Below are 21,863 nucleotides of genomic sequence, written 5' to 3' on the forward strand. Positions count from 1 at the left end.
GTAGCCTTGGCTGTCCTGAAACTCACTCTGTAGACCAGGCTGGCCTTGAACTCAGAAATCTGCCTGCCTCTGCCTCCTGAGTGCTGGGATTAAAGGCGTTCAAGGGGACATTTGGGATAGCATTTGAAATGTAAATGAAGAAAATATCTAATAAAATAAGTTTAAAAAAAAAGAAAAAAGATAATGTTCTTTCTAGACTGTAGGATTCTGAAGACTGGGAAGTGGTCACTGGTTACAGTATAAAACCATGGGAGACTTCTGTTAGTATGCAGCCAAGGGCATTGTCACAGAGCAAAATTCTCCCATTGCTGCAATATGGGGATTTAATATTTTCCATTACTCTCACTCCCTATTTATATGCATGGCAGTTTTTCAGTGCTGAAAATTAAATCCAGGACTTCATGCTTGCTAGACAAACACTCTTTTACAGTGTCATAGTCTCAACTCTCTCTCTCTCTTTCTCTCTCTCTTCTTCCCTCCCTCCCTCCCTCCTCTACCCTCCCTCCCTCTCAACCACCAATCGTATCTAAAATGGCCGCATATATATTATTCACTCTGTTGTTTCAGAGCTTTGCTTGATGCTTACATTAAAATAAATTACCATGCAATATGGGTGGTTAATATCACAGTGAATCTGGCTCTTTAAATGCATAAAGGTGCTAATCGCTCACTTATGAGCATTACTGTTCAATTGCAGAACTAGCTATGTATTTGGCAGGCTTAGTTCTATGATTAGATTTTAAACAAATGTGGCCCAGGTTTCGTATGCTGTATGAAGAAGATAGAAGTTTATAATTAACCGGAGAGCATAGGCTCTGCAGGTCTGTTTGCTGACATGCTAAAGTAGAAGGATAGCATTCACGCCAGGCAAAAGTTGTCAGCTTGGTCCCGCCAATCGATTGTGAAAAATTTTTTTAAAAAGATGCTGCATTAAGGAACCAGACACAACACTGGCTTTCCCCTGTCACAGTTTTATATATCCAGGGATGGGGGTTTCATTCAATTTCCTAGTTACAAAATGCTTATTCTTTACAGTTTTGCTTTCAAGAGCAAGAGATTACTAAATATCAATAAGGCAAGCATTGCCCTAAAGGCACAGGATCTTAAAAATGAAGCTCTGACTTAGATTTTGTTTTCTGAATGTGGGCAGTGTGTGTGTGTGTGTGTGTGTGTGTGTGTGTGTGTGTGTGTGTTTAGATTAACAGTTTGGCTACAGAACCCAAGAGGGAAATACTCTGACAGCTTGCTGATTTCGAGTTGTGTGGATACACAGCTAAGAAATGCCCACAACACTAAGAAAATGCCAGGAATTTCAGAGAGGAGGTGAAAGGGTCTTGCCCCCCTGTGCTCCCTGTGGCTAGGGTTAACATGGGGTAGGATGGATTATTCATATGATATGCAATCATTTCAGATTCCTATTCCATTTCATTCCAATTCTTAAGACCATGAAACCATTTTGAATCTGAAGCACTGACAATTTCATCCTGATATAACACAATGATGCCCGAGGCAGAAGTTGAATTCTGTGAGCGATGAGACACCAGGTTCTTAGTTAAATGCACCTGAAATCTTGTGCTTCCAGCTTCGCCTGAAATTGATTTTAAACAGGTCAGTGAAGATTATAAGCATTACTGAACCAGAGAGAAGTAGCAGGAGTTTTATGAAGGCAGAAATCCCCTAGGAGAAATAGAAAAAGATTCGTCCTTTTAAACAACTGAAATAGATGGTGCCATCATTTATTATGGAAAAAGGCTCACTGTATTCTCAAAATGATTTCAAATATACCTTCATGACTATTAAAAAACTACCTACTTACTTACCAGAAAGCTATCTTAATTCAAAAACCTAACATCCAATGAATCTAATAAAGTAACAGTCAATTCTACTTCCTGAACTATTTATAGTTCTGAGGAAACTTACCAACTCTAAGCAATGTTAAGAAACTATTGAATGACAGTGGGTTAGCTTTACCACTGAATCCTGTAGGACCACTTGGGTGGAATAAACATCAATGTCCATGGGATAGACAAGTCAACGTTATAGTCTAAATAGAGAGAAAGGAATTCATGTGACATAAAGCCCCTACGGATAGCTTTTCCTTTCTTAGTACAGAAAACGGATTAAGATTCTTGTCATAGCGTAGGCTCCCAGAATCTCTCCACCAATGGTTGCAGAAAGATTGTTCACCTTATGTCTTTTCTTGTACTCGGTAGTTAGGCTCAGAAATTTGTGAGGAATCCTAGAACCAGTTCCCTGGGGATAACAAGGGATAATAATTACACTACTAAGCAGGTTTTTAAATCACATAGATAATTGATAGACTACATCTCAAATAATAAGATGCCATTGCAATTGCAGTACATTTATAGACAGGCATCAATGTATATTTTTCTATGTCTTTATACCACTCCATGTCTTATGTTTGGCATGCTTGTAGGTATCAATGATAGAAAAATGAAGAACCTCATACTTCCCTGAAAACCTCAAAGTCTAGGTGACAGACAAGCATATAGACACTGATCAAGGAAAGTAGCGACTGTTCTGTCTTCCTCATGCTGTCCTACTCAGATCCACATACGAGCCAACAGGAACACAGGAGAGCTATTTACTGTGCCTGGAAGGAGACAGAGGAATTTGAGGAAATTACCTGGGAATAGCAATTTAAGGCAAATGATAACAGATGTGTGCGTGGCATTACCAGATATATGGCATGAAACAAAGAAAGATCGAGGCTGTTCTTCACCCTTTAACATTAAGAAGTTAAGCCCTTCACTTGTAATGTCAATTCCTTGATCAGAGGGAGACAGGTGTTCTTAAATGCTTCAGGGATCATCATCATCATCATCATCCCTTAAGAGTAGATGAAACCTAGTTGGTGCTTGATTTCCTGCCATCTTGAAGGTACATGGGCAATAGTGCTATGGATTCCTAAATGAGAACATTTATGCCTATATTCCTAGGAATTCATTTCAAGAAAATGATTATTCAGTGTAAAAACTAAAATGCATGAAGTATTATTATATGAACCCTATGGGAACTTCTGCAGATTTTAAACAAGTTAAAACTTTGGAATCCATGTGGAAATTTGGAAGCACACTGAAGACACAATGGGAAGTTAAGGAACTCAACCCAGTGTCTATGCTCTGTTCACTAATGGGGAGGAAAAACTTGAGGCAAAAGTTTAGATTGTTGTCCTGACATGATTGACTGTCTTGGGTCATATAGGACCCAGGAGATTTATTAATCTTACTAATTTAAGATTGAAGAAACTAACTTGGCAACAGTGCTAGCTTAAAAAGCTAAGGGTGTGGTCAACTGTGAGCTTCAGAATGATGAACTTCAGACATCACCACCAAAATGGAAAATTTTCATACTGGGTTACAGAAGCACAAGAATAAGCTTCACAACAGAGAGATGGTAGACCATCTCAGGTATAAGAGGTCAGATTCTCATACATTTGTTCAGGGAACCACATTTTAAAGGAGATATAGGCAAACTAGAATGCATTCAGGAAACAGTGATGGAACCAAGTCAAAGACTGAGTTTAACTGGGACAGGAAAAACAACCCAAGGCAGCACAAATGCCATGGTGACCTTCAAAGATTTTGAGTGCTGTCTTGTAGAAGACCTAATAGACTTGTGTAAATCCAGATGTCCTACTCACTGGATATTATGCAATGGTAGAAGTAAGATTATAGAACTGAGGTCATTAATAGTATACTGTAATACTGTGTTCTATCATGGAAGATCATAAAGTCTTTAGAATGGGACTGGTTTATCCAGATGAGATAGACAACCTACTGAGGATACAGCAGAGGAGGTTAACATTTTTTTTTTGAACAAATTTAGGCAAACATTTATCCCAAATCTGAAAGCCAGTGACTCAGGTCATTCTCTCCAGAAATTCTCTCTACTTGGCAGGCCTCCCCAAGAAGGCTTTACATTAAGTGATACTTCTGCATTGAACTGTGAGGATTAACAATGACAAAGAGTAAGGTCAGACATCCGAATGGCAGCTGAAATAAAGAAGAGCTGATACTTAGGAATGAAAGGGAGAAGCTGCTAACGTCAGACTCTTCAGCAGCACATAGCTAGTTGAAGAACAGAAGCGTGCATTCTAGTGACTACCCCATCACCGCCACTTGGCAATGGGGAATGGTTTTAATAAAATTAATTCCAATAAATGTTAAGCACATTTGTATCCTCAGAAGGAATACTTGAAGACACATTGTAAAACCTGGAGAAATAGCAATGGGCTCACAACCTTTATAGGCCTTGAGGATGAGAGAATTACTTGATGTATGTTTTAAAGTAGAATCTTTTTATTTGTAGAAAATTTATCTCTGAACTAAGAATTTTCTGTGACTGATGAAGATCTGTTTCTCTGAAGAGTTGATTTTTCACAGAGCAATGCAATTTGATTTATGTAACAATATAAACAGAGTCAAAACCTCAGATTTCTATTGTAACCCCTCTGAACTTTGGTTTTAAATGAATAATTTGTGTGTGTGTGTGTGTGTGTGTGTGTGTGAGAGAGAGAGAGAGAGAGAGAGAGAGAGAGAGAGGCAGAGAGAGACAGACACAGAGAGAGACAGACACAGACAGACAGACACACAGAGAGATAGACATAGGCAGACAGACAGATACATAATTCTGGCAAAAATCTTCTCATGAATCCAGAAGGGTCACTCAGAGTAACAGCTGAAAAATGACAACCATGTCAGAAGTACCTTCTTTCAATAACTCCCTTTAATCTGTTGGATCTCAGGAGTTTTGTTTGAGTGTGGAACTTAATAACCACTGGCATCCATTTTTCAAGTTCTTAAGTATCTATAAATACCGCATCTAGTTCTTTGAGTATGGTAATGGGGTGCTGTAATACACTAGTTTAATTAAAAATGCTTCATTGAAGATGTTTTATCTTGTGGCAAATTGATTTTTGTGGCTTCCAAAGAGATAATGACACATCCAATTTCAGGACGATTTGGCCATTATGTCCTTCTTGCCTAGTGGGACTTTCTGCTGTTTGGTTTTGCATGGGTCATTACTAGCATCAAGAATTTTATTACCCATGAAGCTTTGATTCATCTTAAACTTTATGAAAATAAGCATTTTTAGGTGTACCCATATACATATACAAATATATGTATATTATATATGGCCAACATATATGTATTTTTGTTACTTCAAGAAATAGTTTAGAAATTGTTATACCTTATAAATATTTTTGATAAATATCAGGGTAAAATATAAAATATTTATATTTAAATGTGTCTTTTTCCATTGGTGACTGATAATATCACCAGGGAGTTACTCTACTCAGCAAATGTGGACGTCATGATAGGTAGTAACTCTTCCACACTTTCTCCTCTCAGTAATGGGAATGCACATAATTTTGTCAACTTGGGAAAATGTAAAGAAAAAAGTTGGAAATGGTAATAATTTTAAAAAATACTGCGGTAGTTTGAAAATGGCTCCCATAGAGAGTGGTACTGTTAGAAGGTATGACTTGGTTGGAATAGATATGGCCTTTCTGGAGGAACTATTTCACTCAGGGTGGGGTTTGAGGATTCAGATGTTCAAGCTAGGCCTGGTGTCACTCTCTTCCAGATGTAGAACTCTCAACTACCTCTCCAGCACCATGTCTGCCTGGGTGCTGCCATGCTTTCCCCCATGACAATAATTGACTAAACCTCTGAACTGTAAGGCAGCCCCAATTAATGTTTTCCTTTATAAGAGTTGCCTTGGTCATAGTGTCTCTTCACAGCAATGGAAATCCTAATTAAGATAAATATCCTACAGCTAAAAAGCTCTTTTAACCTAGATTCTAATACAGACAATAGCTATAGCCTGAATCTATGAGTAAAAGTCATGGGTGTCAGGAGTTAAATGAGCATTTTAAAACTGATTATTTACAGAAGAGTAAATATCATAAGTTTTGGATTTCCTAGGCAGCCCATGAGATTTTATTTTCTTTAATCAAATTAGTAAGTACATTAAGGGTCTGTGCATCTGTGAAAAGACCATTGGTCTTACAGAGCTGGGACTCAGGCTTTATCAGACGTCTGTAATGCTTTTCTTTTAACCCAAAGTACAAAAATTTCTTCACTTTTTTTGAATAGTTAGATTCACCAGTTGTCTGACAATGAAGGGATGGTTAAGTTTGTTTTCAGTCTCCCCTGAAATATTAGGCAATCTCACTAGAGTTATGGCTATAAAGAGCCTAATTATATCATGATTATCTAGTATGAAATTGTGATCATATCCCAGGAAATAACATGATGAAATGTTTTGTCATAGCTTTAAATAAAAGGGATCATTTCAACCATATAAAAATTGGAAGGAAGTAAACACATCAGGTGTGATTTCATTGGGGGAGAGGTATAGCTTTTATTCTTTAAAATATTTTCTTGTGTTCTCCGCACAGCACCTGTTCTTTTATTAATGAGTAATTACTATAAAACAAAAAAATGTCCAAAGGGCCTTTTCTGACCAAGCAGAAACTCTGAGGAAAAAGGAGGTGATGATTTCAATAGCCTTGCCAAATGATAAACATCTTTGCCTGACTTAAGAGGTTTCATGGCTAAACTCAGGCAAAAACCAACACAAAGTAACAAATCATTGAACAAAACTAGTATTTCCATTCTGTTTCATGCAGGTATTTACTGAGCAGTTTCTGTAGCATTGCTTAGAAATATCCACAAACTGGAGTTTGTGGAGTTATACTTCCACATATTGTAAAGTAATTGGATTTCCTCATTGATTGTTGGTAAGTATTGTGTTAATGCCAAAAGTACTGCTTTTACTAATGTCTTCTGTGGGTTTTGATGTTACTGTTTTTATAGTAAATGGAGCCATTGACAGGCTCTGTTGATAGCTTCATCTGTGTAGCACATAGAACAAAGGGTATGGATTGCAAAGTTTACTTTTGGGCAACTTGTTCATCTGCAATCTCTGTACATCATTCAGTATCAACTGGGACCTAAGAGTGCATTTCTAGGACATTTATTCTTGGTACCTGGATTCTAGAAAATTCTGAGTCCCCTTATATCTTCAAATGTTCACAAGTCTGCCTCTGCATCTATGATTTCCACAGAGGGGAGTGACTCAGGACTATTTATTTTCAAAAGGTCACTTCATTGCTCCCCTACCAACAGTTTTATCACCTTGAATCTTTTGGTTGAAGATTAGCAGTGATATTGCCACTGTGACTGTCAATGTGGAGGAGACAGAGAATGACTGCCGAGGGAGAAGGGAAAGGAGCCGCAGGCTGGCAGGCCTGGGTCAGCTACTGCATGCTGTTTTATTGACACCACATCCTTTCTAGCTTTCTCTCTGGAACTAATTAAATAGGCTCCTGGGCTAATGCAGGGCACAGCTTTTGTCCCCCATATTAACTGTCTAGCTCCTAGGGACTATTTTATGCAATGTATTTGTGCCAGACACTAAAGGCAATAAAAATGAGAATGGATGGATACATATACATCATACATATACATATACACACATATACATATACATGTACATCATAATCATAAACATATACACAATCATAAACATATACACAATCATATACATATATATAATCATATACATAGTCATATATATACATAATCATATACATATACATAATCATATGTATAATCATATGCATGTACATATACACATATAACCATATACACATAATCATATACATATACATAATCATATGCATAATCATATGCATGTACATATATACATATAACCATATATACACATAATCATATACATATACATATCCCTATACATACAAATACACACACATATACATACACACATATACACACATACACACACACACACACACACACACATACATATACATATACATTGCTTTTAATGTCAAGGAGCCTGTACAGGCAGGAGAAGGAAAGAAAGCAATAGGAAAGCCAAGAAAATTTGAGTGATGTTACTCTTATTGACCAATGACAAATGTTATTGTACAAGAAATTTAAAATGTGAATTTAATAAAAAGAAATATATTGTCTGACTTATTCTAATTAAGGTAGTTGGATAATAGGGAGAGTCCCAACAATATGTTTAATACTAAATAATAGCATTAATTTTCATGGCAGCACTTAGACCCCTTGAGTCCCTTTTTCCTGTCTAGAATGAAATGTGATACTTACACTAGGATAGACACAGTTTGGTTCACATTCGGGTCCTCCGAAGGCCCATGTGTTAAGGTCTTTGTCCTCAGCTTGTAACACTATTGCATGGTGGAACCTTTAGCTGGGTCAGTCATTGAGGGTGTGTGACTTTGGATAGGATATTAGAAGACCAGGTCCCATTTCCTTCACTGTGCTTCCCAGCTACCATGAGGTGCAGAATTACAGTCATAAAGGGCCTGAATGCCCTCCCTACAAGCACTTCCCATGATGCCCTGCCTCACCACAGGCTCCCTGTAACAAAGCCAGATAACAGTGCACTGACACTTCAGAGACTGTGAGTTCTCCATTTTATGTTGACTTTCTTTTGACCCAGTAGTGAAAACTAACACCGTTTTTATATTTTCAATAGGCTCAAGACATATATTTGAATGAAGAACATCCTTTAATACTAGACATTTTTGTTGCTTTTATTTCCAGAAGTAAATTTGAGCTGTGAGGAGAGATCAGTAAGTAAATTGTTGGCTGCTAAGCTTGAGAGCCGTAGTTCAGATTGCCAGCACACAGAAAAACAACTGAGTGTGGTAAAAAAAAAAAAGCATCAGTAACTCAGTGATAGGCCAGGAGACAGGCCAGTCCCAGGGGCTTAGCAGTCAGCCAGTCCAGCTGAATCAGGGCAGAAAGATAGAGAAAGCCACTGGGCATTGACCTTTGGCCTCTACATGCACACAGATGGGTGAGTACCTCCACAAGATATGCAAATAGCCACAAACATCACATATGCACAGAACAATGGAGGTCGGAGAGCTGGCTCAGTAGCTAAGAGGCCTGGCTATTCTTTCTCCCCGAGAACCTGGGTTCAAGCTCTAGCTCCTATGACACCTCCCAACCACTTGTATTTCCAGTTCCAGGGGTCTGATGGCCTCCTCTGGCATCCTCATGCATACACATAGCGCCCAGACACACGTGCAGGCAAAACATCCAAACACATAAACATTTTAAAATAGCAAAAACAAAAGCAAAATAAAACAGAAAATACATTTGACAAGGCAATTGGAAACACTCTAATGTTCCTTTGGCTGAAACTTGCATTGAAGATGTTTTTATTGGCCTGATATCCATTATGCACAGTGTGGCCTTAGCAAATTTTGATGCATAGGAGTGGGTTTGCAGTCACCTAACAGCAAAAACTGGCATTCTTGACTACATCCATGCTTGGTCCTGTGGACTGCTTGCTCCTTAAGGCTGCTCTCCTGGTTAATGGACTGTGATGGTTATTCTTGGTGGCCATGTGATTGAATCTGAAGTCAGCTCAAAGACAAGCTGCTAGGCACATCTTTGAGGGATTTTTTTTTTTTCTTGAATCTGGTTATTTGAAGTGAGGTGATGTGCCCTAAATGTGGGTAACAGGTAAAAGGAGGTTGAAGAGAGAATCTTTGCTTTGGCCTGATTGTCCTCACTCTCACTGGTAAGTGTATCTACTGTGCTGCTGCTGCTGCTGCTGCTGCTGCTGCTGCTGCTGGTACTTCTACATTCCTTTACTGAATGTCAGAAGCCAGCTTCTTCTGACTTCTGATGTGGACTGAAGATACCAGCAGCTCTAATCGCCAGGCCTTCAGTGCCAGGCTAGGGCTGCAGAAGTGTTCATCCTTGTAGCAGGAGAAACTGTGGGTTCTTCTTGGCCTCTCCAGTATAACACAGCTATTGTTGAACTACGCAGACTGTATTGTGTGAGCCCATCTCAAACATCTCCTTCTAGCCGGGTTTGATGATGCATGCCTTTAATCTAGGCACTCAGGAGGCAGAGGAAGGTGGATTTCTTTGAGTCTGAGGCTAGCCTTGTCTACAGGGTGGATTCCAGGACAGCCAGGGCAGTTACATGGAGAGACCCTGTCTCAGAAAACAAAATGAATGAATGAATGAATGAATATTAATTAATTAAAATTAAAATGTTCCCTTCATATATATGTATGTATATATACATGTACACACACATATGAAGTTATCATTGCCCACATATGTGAATATATATATGAATAAATATATATATGTATATATACATATATATATACATATTTCTATCAGTTCTGTTCCTCTGAATCTATTTCTAGATGGACAAGTATGGGGTACTTTGCCTAAGTATCAAGTACTGGTTACATGGCACTTAGTTCTATGATAAAACAGAAGAAAGCCCCCCCCCCAAAAAAGCATTGATATCTCCAAAGCAGGAATTTTAAAATACCTGTTAGATTTAATTTTAGTTATTAAAGATGTTAAGTGTGTAGAATGGAATTAAAACTACCTGTTTCTAGATTCTGGCTTCAATTCAGAAGATAGTAAATGACTGAAGGGCTGTGAGGGAGAGGGTATTTATACTTCTGTTAAGGACTAGGCCTCAGAAGGCAGTGCCTAATGCCCTGTCCAAGGTCAAGCCCAGTTCTAGGTTATGTTATGATTTCCTTTCTCAATTCTTTTCTCCCTAATAATAATAATAATAATAATAATAATAATAATAATAATTTTTAGAATTGCATTGAAGGTGCGTCATTTTCTCTCAAAAGCTGTTTCTCAAATATAACAGTTCTAGGCAATTTAACTAGCAATTTTAAAAGAAAATTGTTTTAGCTCCCCAGCTCCCCCCACCCCCCACCCCACCCTGGGCGGTCTAGCCAAAGTAGTACAGGAGAGCTCATCCTGGTGGTGCTGATAAGGGAGAGGCTGAGCACTGACCAGCCAGGCTGCCACCCAGGTCCACCGCAAAACCTGTATCATTTGCAAACAGTTGGGATTCATGAAAGGGCCAGGCCTGCTGATCCAATGCTATGGGATCTCCATGACACAGGGCAAGAAGAATCCAATATTGATGGTGTCAATCAATGACTTGTTGCAATGAACATTTGCAAGTGAAGATGTGTGGGCAGAGGGTTATACTGTGGGACACACTGTGACACACTACAGCTTCCACAAGGAGATTTTTTTTTTCTATGCTTTGGGATGTGTGTGTGTGTGTGTGTGTGTGTGTGTGTGCTCGCGCGTGTGGGCCTGTGTATGCACACATGTAAGTTTTATTTTGGGAGGGAGGTCGCAAGAATGAAGGCCAGATGGAGAAATGAGTGGAACTGGGGTGCATGATGTGAAACTCACAAAGAATCAATAAAAAGTTTTAATTAAAAAAAATAATTTAAAAGTTAAATGAGCAGATCCACCTCACCAGTGTGCAAACTTGCTTTTGTCTTTAATAACTGGTAAAAATTATATGTACACCAAAGAATTATATTAAAATACATTTCTAGGATTTATTAAAAACTGTTGTAGTAAAATCATATGTATTCCAAAGAATTATATTAAAATACATTTCTAGGATTTATTAAATACTGTTTTAGTAAAATTATATGTATACCAAAGAATTATATTAAAATACATTTCTAGGATTTATTAAAACCTGTTTTAGTTCTTGTACAGTGCGCAGTATTAAGTTAGTGAGATCTAGGATGCTTTTCAAAGCAAATGGGAAAGCTTGGGCCCATGTTCTGGACCACAAATTCAGATAAGGTCTAAATGATGTCCTCATTCTTTCCACTGATGTCTGGAATTCCATTTGGAGGATAAGGAGTCCTTCACAGCTGTGTCTACATTAGCCTCACGGACTCATTGGTGGCCTCCTCCGCCTCTCAGGAGAGCCTTCACTGACCTGTCAGCACCTCTGGGTTTGCCTCACAGCCCCGTCACAGTTTGACACATGTGTCCTGATCCTGTGTCTGCCTGCCCTTACACAGACTGATTTCAACATCCGGAGATGCCAGGAGAACACAGGCAACAGCAGGGCAGAGCTCTGGGGCTGGCTGCTCAGTTGACGGGAGATTGGGAGGACTCTAGCTCAAATGGTTGATCGAGCACTGAGCAGATGGACTGTGTGTTAGGGTGGGGCATGGGTGGAAGAAGGTTTGCTGTCAGTTACCAGCCACAGAGGGAATGTAAGAAAATCATAAGTAAAAGAAAAATGTCACTGGATTGCATTAAAACCTCAGATTAAAGTGGAAGGCTAAGAACCAGATCAGGATGCAAACAAGAGAAACACATCCCCAAGTCACAGAATATTTTAGATAGAATATTTTGAATAGAATATTTTGGATAGAATATTTTGGATAGAATATTTTGGATAGGCAGTGGGGCTTGAATAGGGAGGGAGAGAGGGAAGGAAAAAGGGAGAAGAATAAAGGGAAGAAAGAAAGAGAAGGGAAAGGGAGGGCAGGGCAGGGGAGGGTGCACTAAGGGAAGGAGATGGGGGGGGTAACTGGAAGGGAGGGGAAAGAGATGAAAAGGAGAGGGAGATGATGAGAGAGGGAGTTCAGAAGCACATAAGGAATTTGGAGAATTAGAAAGGATTTAAAAATTCAGAGGTTCTGTCCAACGTAACTAGCTGAGATAAAACTGATGATTTCCGGTGGCTCTTATCATTTATCCTCCTTACTTCCCTGTGTCTGAAAAGTTATCAGTGGCCACATATGTGAGCTTCAGCTCTGAATATTCAAATCCTTTCCAGACACAAATCTGTTCAAGTCTACCCGATCCCCTTCACTGAGCTGCATCCTGACTGCTAGTAACTACTACTTGGTAGGCAGCACTTCCCTTGTTTACACTGGCAAGGACTTGAGTTTTTCTATTCTTAATTAAATCCATACGCATTTTGTCCAAAGTAGAAAATGTTAGTTATCTTGTCATGTACGATTAAGGCACTGAATGAACATAGCAACTATTTCATAATGAACCACATACCGTGCTGCTCGCCTGAGAGAGAAGGAACTTTCCCCAAGTCATTTTAAAATACTTCTAATTTTTTTCTTTTAATGAACAGAAAGTTAAAATCATCAGAATTTAGAACATGGATATTGTATGTATCATAAAATTGGTTAAACAAAAGTATAGATGTGAAAATATGCTGAGAGAAATACATCTTATTTCCTATGTTTTGTGAATACTCCCATGTCATTAAACATAGTAGAAATGATCTAAGAAAGTTTTTTAGGGGAAGAGAGATTGTGAAGGTTAAATTTTTAAATTGACTACTCGGGGCTCTCAGTGAGGCGTTGTCTAGATCATATTGGCCAATGAGCATGTCTGTGGTGAATTATCTTGATTGTATTAATTGTGATGGGAAGACACACCCAGTTTGGGTGTCACTATTCCCTAGACAGAATTTTTGAACTACATAAAGAGTGTATAAGGGGCTGGAGAGATGACTCAGCAGTTAAGAGCACTGTTGGCTGCTTCTCCAGAGATCCTGAGTCCAATTCCCAGTAACCACATGGTAGCTCACGGAAATCTGTAATAGGATCGGATGCCCTCTTCTGGTGTGTTTGAGGACAGTGACAGTGTACTCACATGTATAAAAAAATAACTAAAAAAAAAAGACTTTAAAAAAGTGTGTAAGAATGGAGAAAGCTAGAATACAGTGTTATGAAGAAATAAACGTGGAAACCAGAATATGAAGATTAAATGAGGTGGGTCTGGGAGTGAATATGGGCATGAATTACCAACACTAAAGAGTTTTTTAAAAGCCATGTGAAAACGTACTTTAGCAGTCTCCTAATATATAAACATATATCTAAAAATTTAGATGGATGTGGACCCGCGAAGCCTATAATTGGACTGAGCACAGGGTCCCCAATAAAGGAGCTAGAGAAAGTACCCAAGGAGCTGAAGGGGTTATGCAGTCCCATAGGAGGAACAACAATATGAACTAACCAGTACCCCCGGAGCTCCCAGAGACTAAATCACCAACCAGTGTACACATAGTGGGACTCATGACTCCAGCTGCATATGTAGCAGAGGATGGCCTAGTCGGTCATCAATGGGAGGAGAAGCCCTAGGTCCTGTGAAGGTTCTATGCCCCAGTATAGGGGGATGTCAGGGCCAGAAAGTGGGAGTGGGTGGGTTGAGGAGCAGAGGGAGTGGGGAAGGGATAGGGGATTTTTGGAAGGGAAACCAGAAAAGGGAATAACATTTGAAATGTAAATATAGTAAATATCTAATTAAAAAAAGAAAAAAATTTAGATGGAATTATCATATAATAGGGGAGAGAACTAGTCAACTTGTGCCACCAAATAAAACCTCCAATGCCAGGAGTGGGGTACATCTTGTTGAAATCTTGGCCAAAAGCTCTCATAGACAGACCCCCCACACCTTGAAACATCACATGACATTGCCGAGACCACTGGTTACTCTGCACAACCTAATGGTAAAGCCCATTAGCTGAAGAGACAACTTACTCATATTGATCATGAAGAAACTGAGCTAGTCCCTGACTAAGAGCTTCATTCCTATTGAATAACGTTCATTGTGTAGAAGATATTCTACATGCAACTGGAAAAGAAATGTAAGGATCAGTAACAGTATCAACCAGTTACAAGCCCCACACTCTAAAAGAGTGACCTGCCTGCAAGTTATACTGTTATAATAGTGGCAGAAATGCTATGGGAGTAACCAATACTCCCCACAATGTCTCCCCAGTGGATTTAAGTGTCACTCCATGAGATGGAACCTGACACTGATAAAGTGATCAAGAACCGGAGATCACGTACATCATGGGTTTAGTTGCAAACCTACTACTATTATTCTGCCAAAGGAACAGAGCAATAAAGTGACTCTTAATGACATATCGTTATAACATAGATAAGTGCCTTGCTCAGTCCTCATCAAAGAAGTTCTTTTCTTATAGTCGATGATAATTAACACAGAGATCCACAACTGGTCATTGTGCAAAGAGTCAGAGTCTTTGGAGCACTCAGCTCTAAATGGGATGTCTTTCTCAAACTCCTCCTCTCAAGGCTCAGAAATTGATGTGAATGAGGACACAGAATTGTAAGAGGCAGAGGTGGTGGATACAACACAGACACAACAGTACTGATACATATGTGAACTCACAGAGACTGTGACAGGTCAAACCAGACAAAACCCTACACTGAGAAGGTATTACTGTGTATGTTATAGTTCATTTTTCCTACTGTAAAACATCTCATCATATAAATATGTCATAATTGATCCATTCTATTGACAGCTATTTGAGTTTCTTCTAGTTGGGATTCCAGCATACCTATGATATAGAATACTGTTGGAACATTTGGCTCTTGTTTCCAAATGACAAGTGACCTCATTTTGTTGGGGTAAGTACTTAAAAGTGGAATTACTAGATCACAGTGACTTTTCATTTTTAACTTGAACAGATTTAACAAATTAACTTTCCTGCATGCTTGTGCCTAACACTATTGCTTATGAGTTTTAGTTGTCCCATGCACATCCTTCTGACTCATGGTATTATCCTATAAAATCCATGCTAGCCTGCCTGGGAAATCTGTCAGGAGGTCCACGAGGGGTTAATTTACGCTTTCCTACTGGCTATTGGTATTGAAGACATTTAAAACATTTTTGTTGATCTTTTCTGTATCCCCATTTTTGTCTTTTCATGGCTTTTGCCGACTAAACCTTTGTTTACCTTTTCTCATTATGCAGTGATGTTTTGTTTTTATATTTATTGATTTGGGGGTTCAAATGGAGGTCAAAGGACAACTGGTAGAGTTGTTCTCTCCTTCCACCCTGTGGATCCCAGGGACTGAACTCAGCACCATGTTTGATAAGGAATGCCTTTCTCCACTGAGCCATCTCATTGACCTGCAGTAATTTTTCATGTGTGTTTTGAGTAAGTCTGGGGAGATATATGCACTGACAAATTCTTCCTTTCTATAATTTTCATTTCTTAATGCTACCTTTTGATAAGACTGCTACATTTAATAATAAATAAAGCTGTTCTCTGTCCATATTTTATGCCTTATTTAAGAAATATTTGCCTTGCAATGACCAATAAATATTCTATATTCACATTGCATAGCTTTATTATTCGTAGTGCTTATATAGTTAAATCGATAATGTGCTTAGAGTTAATGTGAATTAAGGGCCAAGATTGTTTTTATCCTATATGATACCCAACCATTTTAATGTCGTTTTGCTTTTGTTTTGCTTTGTTATGTTTTATTTGTTTTGTTTTGTTGTATTTCTGTTCTTGAAACAGATTGGGACACACCTTACTTTTCTTCAAATATTGTCAAGCTTTGTTATCTAGGCTATGCTGCCCCTCATAAGCACATTGGAAAATGTTCATGTTTCCTTGTATGACAAATTTCAGTAAGATTGTTATCTATTCTTCCTTTAGATATTTGGGAGAGTTCACTAGCAGAGTCACCAGAGTGGTCTCCTGCATAAGTTCTGCTGGGCCACCTCTCCTTCCTTCCAGTCACTCTCTGACCCTCTGGGCCCCCAGGCGTCTTCCCATCAAAATGAAATTAAATATCATTATGGAATTTTTTTTTTTGACTGTGTGAACATTAATTCTCCCACATAAAATTCTAGTTATAATTGAATATATCAGGAATCAGCTTACTTCCCTGAAAAATACATTTAAATGGATGGAGCGGAAACACATGCAGGTATGAATATGGACTCTTTTCCTTTTTGTACAAACAGGAGTTCTGTGTCTGTGAGCCAAGGACAGACTTGCCTGTTTGTTAGGCCTCTGGGTGTTGTGGGGGGAGGGAGCCTTGTAGTTAAACAAATGAAAACGGGGAGGCTCCGCTGGACTGTGGGGGTTGGTTTCTGACAGGGATGGGTTTCTTTTTCCAAGGGAACAGAGACTAAATGGGTGGGCTGTGTATGCTTGAAACAAGGATCAGCACCATCTTCTACAGGAGGGAGAGAAAGCTGATTCCCTTCCCCTGCCTTCTCCCACCCCCCCACCCCCCCACCCCCCNCCCCCCCACCCCACCCGTCAGTCCCACACCACAGCATGGGGGTGGGTGGGCTGTAACCTTCTACACTTTGTTAGGCCCCTGAGGCTGCCTGGGCTTTCATCTGTTCTGCCAACCCAACGCAATAGAGCACAAAATAACCACAAACATCTTGACAAAATCACATGAGGGGCCAGTTCTGTAACTGAAGTTCTGAGTAGGTGCTGCGACTATGTTTCATGTGACAGAGAGTGTAGCCCAAAAAGGAGGCATTGGAGTACGGGCTCTGAAGACTAAAGAGATTCTGGAGGTAGGGAAAAAAAAATCAGAAAAAAATCAAAGGCAAATTTAGGGGCTTTTAGGGAAAGTTTTAGATAAGGAAGTAGTTGCAACAGGGACTGCTTTGGGATGTATAATTTGCTTTTATAAGAGAATTAGCAGTTCACAAAGGTCAAAACAACTAAATGGATGTTGGAGACGAGGATGAACTTGTGGCTGAAAAAGAAGGGATACCGCCCCTCCTTAACCAGGAAGCAGAGGGAAATGGCTCTGGCTGACTATTGCCATGAAATGGCCCTGCACTTGTCCACTTATACTGAAAAGAAGGCACCGCCCCAAATCCACGCTCTAACACATCTATAGGCAGGGGTGCAGACTGTGTGAATCCTATCAGAGCAGGCTGAAGAGCAGGAAGGAGGGCCATGGGAAAGCAAGCCTGTGGAATCCGGATTCCACGGGCATCATGTCTCCAGGGGAATGTTCTGGGCTTTTGGGCGCCAGAAGCAGAAGTTAAGTGAAACTTCAGGCGCTTTTTTTATAGTTGTTCTTGGTACTGTATGTTCACTTGACATAGCAGCCAAGATGGAGGCTGTTAATAGTGCTGCCAAGGGAGACCGGTTTGACTGGCTTAAGGGATTCCACGTGGAACCTCCTATCCATTTGACCTGGTAAGCAGGAGGTGAGGTAAGTCACTTTGCCTCAGTAGGTTTTACATGCTCTAGCCCCAAGCCTGCCCCATCACACACACACACACACACACACACACACGGGGGGGGGGGACCATGCACTGGGATTTTCGGTCAGGTGTTAGTGTATCTCAGCTGTTACCAGTTATGATATGTTGCTCTCGGCTGCATTTCTAAGGAGGCCTGACGTGTTTCCTCAGCCCTGGATCTCCCGCCCTGATAGGCTCTCCTGCTTGTGCAAAGCCAGTGCTGATGTGACCTGAAAAGACACAGGTTTCCCTCCTCTTAGAAACAGACCAGAAACCTTACGTGAGGCTCTTAAAGTGCCTTAGAACACCCTGATGTCACCCCAGGAACTGTCTAACATAGTCCTAACTATTAGTGTGTCTTCTTGGCCCTTATAGTTATGGTAGAAATAAAAAGTCAGTTGGCATGAAGCTGTTAGGACTGAAGTTAAGCTACGCTTGGAACAAGCAGTAACCAGTAACCAGTAACCAGTTTTCTAGACTTCTTAGGGAGGTAATAACAGACATTTACGTTTCACCCCTAGACTCAAATTTTCTTTGTTGTCTACACACTTGGAAATGAAGACAGATTTAGGAGATTATGCAAGTGCAATGTGCCAGAAGGCCTTTGCAATAGGCTAGAGGAGGCCACCAAGACAGGCAGAGGGGCCAGGCAGAGGCAAAGGGCTTGTCCCTACCCTTGCTATTTATCATAGGAAGGAAAAATCAAGAAACCTGTAGAGACCTTGTTCCTTTTCTGCCAAGTGAGAGTTGGTAACTCTTGGGCCCATGTGCACTTCATTCAAGTCTTGCTGACAAGCCCACTGACTGCTGATCTCTCTGTCCCTGTGTCCTTCCATCCTGCTCTGACATCTTGAGGATGTTGCCTGCGGATTCCTGGAGGGGTTCCTCTTTAAGCACTCTCTCATCTCTGACCAAGGTAGGAAATGAACAAATGTTGACTGTTTAGAGGAGATGGGAGGCGGGATATTAGAAGCTTCTAGTCGATGTCAACCAAAGGAAGATGGGGGTAAGGAGCAGAACAAGAAAGGGAACAACATAGAAGACTGGGCAAGGAGGTTAAAGGTTAAATGGCAAAGGAGTTAGGGACCTGAATAATGTCCTGGAGGCAGGTTGGAGAATTTTTATAATACTCTCCACAGGTGCCATGCTGGCTAGGTTTATGTCAACTTGACATAAACTGTAGTCATCTGAGAGGCAGGAAGCTCAACTGAGAAACTTCCTCCACGAGAGTGGTCTGTGGGCCAGCCTGTAGAGCACTTTCTTAATTAGTGATTGACCAAGGAGGACCCAGGTCATTGAGGATGGTGCCATTCCTGGGCTGGTGGTCCTGGGCGCTATTAAAAGCAGGTTGAGCAAGCCATGAGAATCAGGCCATGAGAAGCAAGCAGCAACCCTCCATCAGATCCTGCCTCCAGGTTCCTGTCCTGTTTGAGTTCCTGTCCTGACTTCCTTTGATGATGAACAGCAATTTGGAGGTGTAAGCTGAATAAACCCTTAAACCCTTTCCCCCACCAACTTGCTTTTTGGTCATGGTATTTTGTCATAGCAATAGAAACCCTAAGACAGATGCTAATCAGGAAGCCGAACCCCACCCCCACTGCTTCTCATCCACTGTGCTCACCAATAGTAAGATGCTAATAGAAAGAGATAAATGATTGTCTGGACCTATGTCTGAATTAGAAGGCATTTGAGGAGATAAGATGTAGGATCCTGAGCCAGCCAGTGGTGGTGCATGTCTTTAATTTCAGCACTCAGGAGGCAGGGGCAGGCAGTTCTCTGTGAGTTCGAGGCCAGCCTGGTATACAGAGTGAATTCTAGAACAGTCAGGGATATGTAGAGAAACCCTGTCTCAACAAAACAAACAAACAAAAGTAAGACCCTGGTCTCTTCCCTTGGAGTCCTCTTCTAGTGTCTCGAGGCTATTTTCTTAAGATCTCTAGAGTCATCATCTTCTTTACCACAGTCATATGCCCCAATTCCAGCCCTTCCTCAATTTCTGTATTTAGGGTTTTTTTTTTTTTTGCCTTATTTCCCAGCCTTTAATTGTGTCTGAACAATCCACTATCAATACTGCTGGCAGAAACATCTTTACAAAACAAACAGTTCCCACCATCATCCAGAGTCAGGGACCACGAGCCACTTCATAATCCCATCTTCTCCCACCCACTGCTTCAACCTGTCCCTTGTTGGCCTCCAGCACGACCTAACCACTTGCCAGTCCAAGAATTTGCAGTGCTTCATGACTGACCTCTGCATCTGTGGTGGACAATCTTCATTGTTCCCTGGCCTGGACTTAGAATCACATGGTAACATATCTCTGGGTGTCTATGACGATGATTCCAGAAAGGTGTCACAGAGGGAGGAAGACTTGAGTATGGGTAATGCCACCTCACAGGCTGATTGAAAAGAAGAAGGCACATGGAAGATAAGCATCCATTGCTCTCTGCTTCCTGACTCAAGGACCATTGTAACCAGTCACCTGATACTACTACTGCCAAGTCTTCCCTGTCAGGATAGATTGCATTTCTTCTCAAACTGAAGACCCAGGTAAAACATTCCTTCCTGAATATCTTTTTCTGGGATGCTATCATAGCAATGAGAAAAGTAATTAATACAAACTCTGTGTCATCCTCCTTCCCATCACCCTCTTCCTTCCATCCCCCAGTGATCCCTTCTTCCTTTAAACGGAACCGTAGCTTTGTCTTGCCTGATAAGTTGTTCCTTATTTTCCTTCTCTTATTTTAGCAGTTATAACAATTGGTTAGCTAGACTGATCACCCAGCAAGAGCCTACTGTGTCTGACTCCCCAGTGTTGGAACTACAGGTATGCTCTACAGTGTCTAGCTTTTCGCATGGGTACTCGGGATGTAGGTTCAGGTAATCATGCTTGACGAGCACTTTATTGACGGATCCATCATCCCAGCCTAGGGTCCCAACTCTTAAGTGAATCTCAGTCAATGCTTCTGAAATAAAAATCTATTAAAATCTTATCATTAAACTTTTTATTATTCATATTGAGAGATAAATTGTATGTATTTACTATGCAGAATTTAATACTTTAAAATACATACACACACACACATATATATATAGTAGAGTAACTCAGTCTTGTTTCTTAACGTATGTTTTACATCACATAGTTATTTTGAGAAGATTTTACATATATTCACTGAGCATTTTTTAAGAATGTAGTCTGCAATTGATTTTATATTCACCATATTGTACAATAAACGTCTGGAATATATTTCTCCTATTTAATTGAGAATCGTGATCTTTTAGACAGTACCACCCAACCACTTCAATTTTAGTAACCACCATTTTACTATTTTTATAAGATAAATTTGTTTTTATGCTCATGTGAGATTGTGCCCTTTTGTATTGCTGTGCCTAGCTTATTCTGCATAACATCACATCCTCAAGATTCTTCATGTTTTGGCAAATAAGAGTACTTTGTTCTTTTATGCCTAATTGGTTTTTCATTGTATATAAGGACCACATTCTCTTAGGCACTTGTCTACTGATGGATACTTAGGTTGTCCACTGATGGGCACTTAAGTTGGATCCATGTCTGAGCAATTGTGAATTATATCACAATGAAGATGAATAAAGATGCAATAAACTTACTTTCCTTTGGATACACTCTAGTCAGGGAACTGGTGGATCCTGTGGCAGCTCCTTTCTTAGTTTCTGATGGACATCTGTATTAGGCTCTACAGCAGTGGTTGTGTTCATTTATACCTCCACCAATAGTGTGCAAAAGGCCCCTATTCATAGCTTTACCAACACCTGCTGTCTTTATGGCATTCAGTAGTAGCAGCAGCAGTAGTAGTAGTAGTAGTAATAAGGTGATTATTATCCTGGTTTTAATTTATGTTTCTCTCTCTCTCACTAGTGGTGCTGACCAGTTTGGGTCATCTTTTGGTCTTTTGAGAAATGACTTAGTTT

This window comes from Mus pahari, chromosome 10, assembly GCF_900095145.1.
Source record: "Mus pahari chromosome 10, PAHARI_EIJ_v1.1, whole genome shotgun sequence".
In the NCBI taxonomy this organism is placed as follows: Eukaryota; Metazoa; Chordata; class Mammalia; order Rodentia; family Muridae; genus Mus; species Mus pahari.